Source organism: Larus michahellis, chromosome 17 (assembly GCF_964199755.1).
Source record: "Larus michahellis chromosome 17, bLarMic1.1, whole genome shotgun sequence".
Lineage (NCBI taxonomy): Eukaryota > Metazoa > Chordata > Aves > Charadriiformes > Laridae > Larus > Larus michahellis.
The window spans coordinates 146,407-153,800 of NC_133912.1; positions in this window are offsets into that span (position 1 = coordinate 146,407).

The window sequence follows — 7,394 nt, forward strand, 5'->3', positions numbered from 1 at the left end:
TCTTGCGGTATCTCCTACAGGGAAAGTGCCAGGAGGGTATTGTGGAGCTTGTTCTCAGTGCCTCTGAGAATTGCTCTGATTATCCCTGTGACCTCTTTGCTAAGACTCTCCAGAGAGCCGTCCTCAAAACAAACACACATCTTGACATATCTCCAACATTAATCGCAGTGTCTCCAGAAACGGCATTCAAGGAGCCAGGACCTTTTCTCCCTACACTGTCCATTGAGTTGTCCTCAAAACCAATATACATCCTGCTATATCTCCCACATGGAAAGTGCCAGGAGGGAGAAGTGGGGATTATGTTTAGACTTTCTCGGAACTGCTTCAAATCAACTAGATATCTTTGTGCTGTAAATCTCCCAACAGCCAAACGCAAAAGCAGCAAACATCTCGCTGTATGTCCCACATCCAAAGTGCCAAGAGAGTAATGTAGAGCTTGCACTCCCTGTCTTTGAGTACATTTTTCACTCTCCTTATTACCTCTTTGCTAACATTCTCTTCAGAGCTGCAGTGAAACCAGGAACCACGTGGAGAAGGCACCCACACTGAAAATGACTGGAAGGAACGTTGGGGCTTCTTCGCAGTGTCTCTGATGTCGGGTTTCACTGTCCCGGGAAAGTCTCTGCTAACACCGTGCAGAGCGCTGTGCCCAATATACAGAAACGTCTTGTGGTATCTCCTACAGGGAAAGTGCCAGGAGGAATTGTCGAGCTTGGTCTCAGTGTCTCTGAGAATTGCTCTGATTATCCCTATGTCCTCTTTGCTAAGACTCTCCAGAGAGACGTCCTCAAAACCAACACACATCTTGACATATCTCCCACATTGATCGCAGTGTCTCTAGAAACGGCATTCAAGGAGCCAGGAACTTTTCTGCCCACACTCTCCGGGGACAGTTCCTTAAAACCAATATACATCCTGCTATATCTCCCACATGGAAAATGCCAGGAGGGAGAAGTGGGGATTATGTTTAGACTTTCTCAGAACTGCTTCAAATCAACTAGATATCTTTGTGCTGTAAATCTCCCAACAGCCAAATGTAAAAGCAGCAAACATCTCGCTGTATGTCCCACATCCAAAGTGCCAAGAGAGAGCTTGCTCTCCCTGTCTTTGAGTACTGTTTTCACTGTCCCGGTTACCTCTTTGCTAACATTCTCTTCAGAGCTGCAGTGAAACCAGGAACCACGTGGAGAAGGCACCCACACTGAAAATGACTGGAAGGAACATTGGGGCTTCTTCTCAGTGTCTCTGATGTCGGGTTTTACTGTCCCGGGAAAGTCTCTGCTAACACCGTGCAGAGCGCTGTGCCCAATATACAGAAACGTCTTGCGGTATCTCCTACAGGGAAAGTGCCAGGAGGAATCGTCGAGCTTGGTCTCAGTGTCTCTGAGAATTGCTCTGATTATCCCTGTGACCTCTTTGCTAAGACTCTCCAGAGAGACGTCCTCAAAGCCAACACACATCTTGACGTATCTCCCACATTAATCGCAGTGTCTCCAGAAACGGCATTCAAGGAGCCAGGAACTTTTCTCCCTACACTGTCCATTGAGTTGTCCTCAAAACCAATATACATCCTGCTATATCTCCCACATGGAAAGTGCCAGGAGGGAGAAGTGGGGATTATGTTTAGACTTTCTCAGAACTGCTTCAAATCAACTAGATATCTTTGTGCTGTAAATCTCCCAACAGCCAAACTCAAAAGCAGCATACATCTCGCTGTATGTCCCACATCCAAAGTGCCAAGAGAGTAATGTAGAGCTTGCTCTCCCTGTCTTTGAGTACTGTTTCCACTGGCCCGGTTACCTCTTTGCTAACATTCTCTTCAGAGCTGCAGTGAAACCAGGAACCACGTGGAGAAGGCACCCACACTGAAAATGACTGGAAGGAACATTGGGGCTTCTTCTCACTGTCTCTGACATAGGGTTTCACTGTCCCGGGAAAGTCTCTGCTAACACCCTGCAGAGCGCTGTGCCCAATATACAGAAACGTCTTGCGGTATCTCCTACAGGGAAAGTGCCAGGAGGGAATTGTCGAGCTTGTTCTCAGTGTCTCTGAGAATTGCTCTGATTATCCCTGTGACCTCTTTGCTAAGACTCTCCAGAGAGACGTCCTCAAAACCAACACACATCTTGACATATCTCCCACATTGATCGCAGTGTCTCCAGGAACGGCATTCAAGGAGCCAGGAATTTTTCTGCCCACAGTCTCCGGGGACAGTTCCTTAAAACCAATATACATCCTGCTATATCTCCCACATGGAAAGTGCCAGGAGGGAGAAGTGGGGATTATGTTTAGACTTTCTCGGAACTGCTTCAAATCAACTAGATATCTTTGTGCTGTAAATCTCCCAACAGCCAAATGCAAAAGCAGCAAACATCTCGCTGTATGTCCCACATCCAAAGTGCCAAGAGTGTAATGTAGACCTTGCTCTCCCTGTCTTTGAGTACTGTTTCCACTGTCCCGATTACCTCTTGGCTAACATTATCTTCAGAGCCGCAGTGAAACCAGGAACCACGTGGAGAAGGCACCCACACTGAAAATGACTGGAAGGAACGTTGGGGCTTCTTCTCACTGTCTCTGACATAGGGTTTCACTGTCCCGGGAAAGTCTCTGCTAACACCCTGCAGAGCGCTGTGCCCAATATACAGAAACGTCTTGCGGTATCTCCTACAGGGAAAGTGCCAGGAGGGTATTGTGGAGCTTGTTCTCAGTGTCTCTGAGAATTGCTCTGATTATCCCTGTGACCTCTTTGCTAAGACTCTCCAGAGAGCCGTCCTCAAAACCAACACACATCTTGACATATCTCCCACATTGATCGCAGTGTCTCCAGAAACGGCATTCAAGGAGCCAGGACCTTTTCTCCCTACACTGTCCATTGAGTTGTCCTCAAAACCAATATACATCCTGCTATATCTCCCACATGGAAAGTGCCAGGAGGGAGAAGTGGGGATTATGCTTAGACTTTCTCACAACTGCTTCAAATCAACTAGATATCTTTGTGCTGTAAATCTCCCAACAGCCAAACGCAAAAGCAGCAAACATCTCGCTGTATGTCCCACATCCAAAGTGCCAAGAGAGTAATGTAGAGCTTGCACTCCCTGTCTTTGAGTACATTTTTCACTCTCCTGATTACCTCTTTGCTAACATTCTCTTCAGAGCTGCAGTGAAACCAGGAACCACGTGGAGAAGGCACCCACACTGAAAATGACTGGAAGGAACGTTGGGGCTTCTTCTCAGTGTCTCTGATGTCGGGTTTCACTGTCCCGGGAAAGTCTCTGCTAACACCGTGCAGAGCGCTGTGCCCAATATACAGAAACATCTTGCGGTATCTCCTACAGGGAAAGTGCCAGGAGGGAATTGTCGATCTTGTTCTCAGTGTCTCTGAGAATTGCTCTGATTATCTGTGTGACCTCTTTGCTAAGACTCTCCAGAGAGCCGTCCTCAAAACCAACACACATCTTGACATATCTCCCACATTGATCGCAGTGTCTCCAGGAACGGCATTCAAGGAGCCAGGAATTTTTCTGCCCACAGTCTCCGGGGACAGTTCCTTAAAACCAATATACATCCTGCTATATCTCCCACATGGAAAGTGCCAGGAGGGAGAAGTGGGGATTATGTTTAGACTTTCTCGGAACTGCTTCAAATCAACTAGATATCTTTGTGCTGTAAATCTCCCAACAGCCAAACGCAAAAGCAGCAAACATCTCGCTGTATGTCCCACATCCAAAGTGCCAAGAGAGACCTTGCTCTCCCTGTCTTTGAGTACTGTTTTCACTGTCCAGATTACCTCTTTGCTAACATTCTCTTCAGAGCTGCAGTGAAACCAGGAACCACGTGGAGAAGGCACCCACACTGAAAATGACTGGAAGAAATGTTGGGGCTTCTTCTCAGTGTCTCTGACATAGGGTTTCACTGTCCCGGGAAAGCCTCTGCTAACACCCTGCAGAGCGCAGTGCCCAATATACAGAAACGTCTTGCGGTATCTCCTACAGGGAAAGTGCCAGGAGGGAATTGTCGAGCTTGGTCTCAGTGCCTCTGAGAATTGCTCTGATTATCCCTGTGACCTCTTTGCTAAGACTCTCCAGAGAGACGTCCTCAAAACCAACACACATCTTGACATATCTCCCACATTGATCGCAGTGTCTCCAGAAACGGCATTCAAGGAGCCAGGAACTTTTCTCCCTACACTGTCCATTGAGTTGTCCTCAAAACCAATATACATCCTGCTATATCTCCCACATGGAAAGTGCCAGGAGGGAGAAGTGAGGATTATGTTTAGACTTTCTCGGAACTGCTTCAAATCAACTAGATATCTTTGTGCTGTAAATCTCCCAACAGCCAAACGCAAAAGCAGCAAACATCTCGCTGTATATCCCATATCCACTGTGCCAAGAGAGTAATGTAGAGCTTGCTCTCCCTGTCTTTGAGTACTGTTTCCACTGGCCCGGTTACCTCTTTGCTAACATTCTCTTCAGAGCTGCAGTGAAACCAGGAACCACGTGGAGAAGGCACCCACACTGAAAATGACTGGAAGGAACGTTGGGGCTTCTTCTCAGTGTCTCTGACATAGGGTTTCACTGTCCCGGGAAAGTCTCTGCTAGCACCCTGCAGAGCGCTGTGCCCAATATACAGAAACGTCTTGCGGTATCTCCTACAGGAAAAGTGCCAGGAGGAATTGTCGAGCTTGGTCTCAGTGTCTCTGAGAATTGCTCTGATTATCCCTGTGACCTCTTTGCTAAGACTCTCCAGAGAGCCGTCCTCAAAACCAACACACATCTTGACATATCTCCCACATTGATCGCAGTGTCTCCAGGAATGGCATTCAAGGAGCCAGGAACTTTTCTGCCCACACTCTCCGGGGACAGTTCCTTAAAACCAATATACATCCTGCTATATCTCCCACATGGAAAGTGCCAGTAGGGAGAAGTGGGGATTATGTTTAGACTTTCTCAGAACTGCTTCAAATCAACTAGATATCTTTGTGCTGTAAATCTCCCAACAGTGAAACTCAAAAGCAGCAAACATCTCGCTGTATGTCCCACATCCAAAGTGCCAAGAGAGTAATGTAGAGCTTGCTCTCCCTGTCTTTGAGTACTGTTTCCACTGTCCCGATTACCTCTTTGCTAACATTCTCTTCAGAGCTGCAGTGAAACCAGGAACCACGTGGAGAAGGCACCCACACTGAAAATGACTGGAAGGAACGTTGGGGCTTCTTCTCACTGTCTCTGACATAGGGTTTCACTGTCCCGGGAAAGTCTCTGCTAACACCGTGCAGAGCGCTGTGCCCAATATACAGAAACGTCTTGCGGTATCTCCTACAGGGAAAGTGCCAGGAGGGTATTGTGGAGCTTGTTCTCAGTGCCTCTGAGAATTGCTCTGATTATCCCTGTGACCTCTTTGCTAAGACTCTCCAGAGAGCCGTCCTCAAAACAAACACACATCTTGACATATCTCCCACATTGATCGCAGTGTCTCCAGAAACGGCATTCAAGGAGCCAGGACCTTTTCTCCCTACACTGTCCATTGAGTTGTCCTCAAAACCAATATACATCCTGCTATATCTCCCACATGGAAAGTGCCAGGAGGGAGAAGTGGGGATTATGTTTAGACTTTCTCGGAACTGCTTCAAATCAACTAGATATCTTTGTGCTGTAAATCTCCCAACAGCCAAACGCAAAAGCAGCAAACATCTCGCTGTATGTCCCACATCCAAAGTGCCAAGAGAGTAATGTAGAGCTTGCACTCCCTGTCTTTGAGTACATTTTTCACTCTCCTTATTACCTCTTTGCTAACATTCTCTTCACAGCTGCAGTGAAACCAGGAACCACGTGGAGAAGGCACCCACACTGAAAATGACTGGAAGGAACGTTGGGGCTTCTTCTCACTGTCTCTGACATAGGGTTTCACTGTCCCGGGAAAGCCTCTGCTAACACCGTACAGAGCGCTGTGCCCAATATACAGAAACGTCTTGTGGTATCTCCTACAGGGAAAGTGCCAGGAGGAATTGTGGAGCTTGGTCTCAGTGTCTCTGAGAATTGCTCTGATTATCCCTATGACCTCTTTGCTAAGACTCTCCAGAGAGACGTCCTCAAAACCAACACACATCTTGACATATCTCCCACATTGATCGCAGTGTCTCTAGAAACGGCATTCAAGGAGCCAGGACCTTTTCTGCCCACACTCTCCGGGGACAGTTCCTTAAAACCAATATACATCCTGCTATATCTCCCACATGGAAAGTGCCAGGAGGGAGAAGTGAGGATTATGCTTAGACTTTCTCGGAACTGCTTCAAATCAACTAGATATCTTTGTGCTGTAAATCTCCCAACAGCCAAACTCAAAAGCAGCATACATCTCGCTGTATGTCCCACATCCAAAGTGCCAAGAGAGTAATGTAGAGCTTGCTCTCCCTGTCTTTGAGTACTGTTTTCACTGTCCCGGTTACCTCTTTGCTAACATTCTCTTCAGAGCTGCAGTGAAACCAGGAACCACATGGAGAAGGCACCCACACTGAAAATGACTGGAAGGAACGTTGGGGCTTCTTCTCAGTGTCTCTGATGTCGGGTTTTACTGTCCCGGGAAAGTCTCTGCTAACACCGTACAGAGCGCTGTGCCCAATATACAGAAACATCTTGCGGTATCTCCTACAGGGAAAGTGCCAGGAGGGAATTGTCGATCTTGTTCTCAGTGTCTCTGAGAATTGCTCTGATTATCTGTGTGACCTCTTTGCTAAGACTCTCCAGAGAGCCGTCCTCAAAACCAACACACATCTTGACATATCTCCCACATTGATCGCAGTGTCTCCAGGAACGGCATTCAAGGAGCCAGGAATTTTTCTGCCCACAGTCTCCGGGGACAGTTCCTTAAAACCAATATACATCCTGCTATATCTCCCACATGGAAAGTGCCAGGAGGGAGAAGTGGGGATTATGTTTAGACTTTCTCGGAACTGCTTCAAATCAACTAGATATCTTTGTGCTGTAAATCTCCCAACAGCCAAACGCAAAAGCAGCAAACATCTCGCTGTATGTCCCACATCCAAAGTGCCAAGAGAGACCTTGCTCTCCCTGTCTTTGAGTACTGTTTTCACTGTCCAGATTACCTCTTTGCTAACATTCTCTTCAGAGCTGCAGTGAAACCAGGAACCACGTGGAGAAGGCACCCACACTGAAAATGACTGGAAGAAATGTTGGGGCTTCTTCTCAGTGTCTCTGACATAGGGTTTCACTGTCCCGGGAAAGTCTCTGCTAACACCCTGCAGAGCGCAGTGCCCAATATACAGAAACGTCTTGCGGTATCTCCTACAGGGAAAGTGCCAGGAGGGAATTGTCGAGCTTGGTCTCAGTGCCTCTGAGAATTGCTCTGATTATCCCTGTGACCTCTTTGCTAAGACT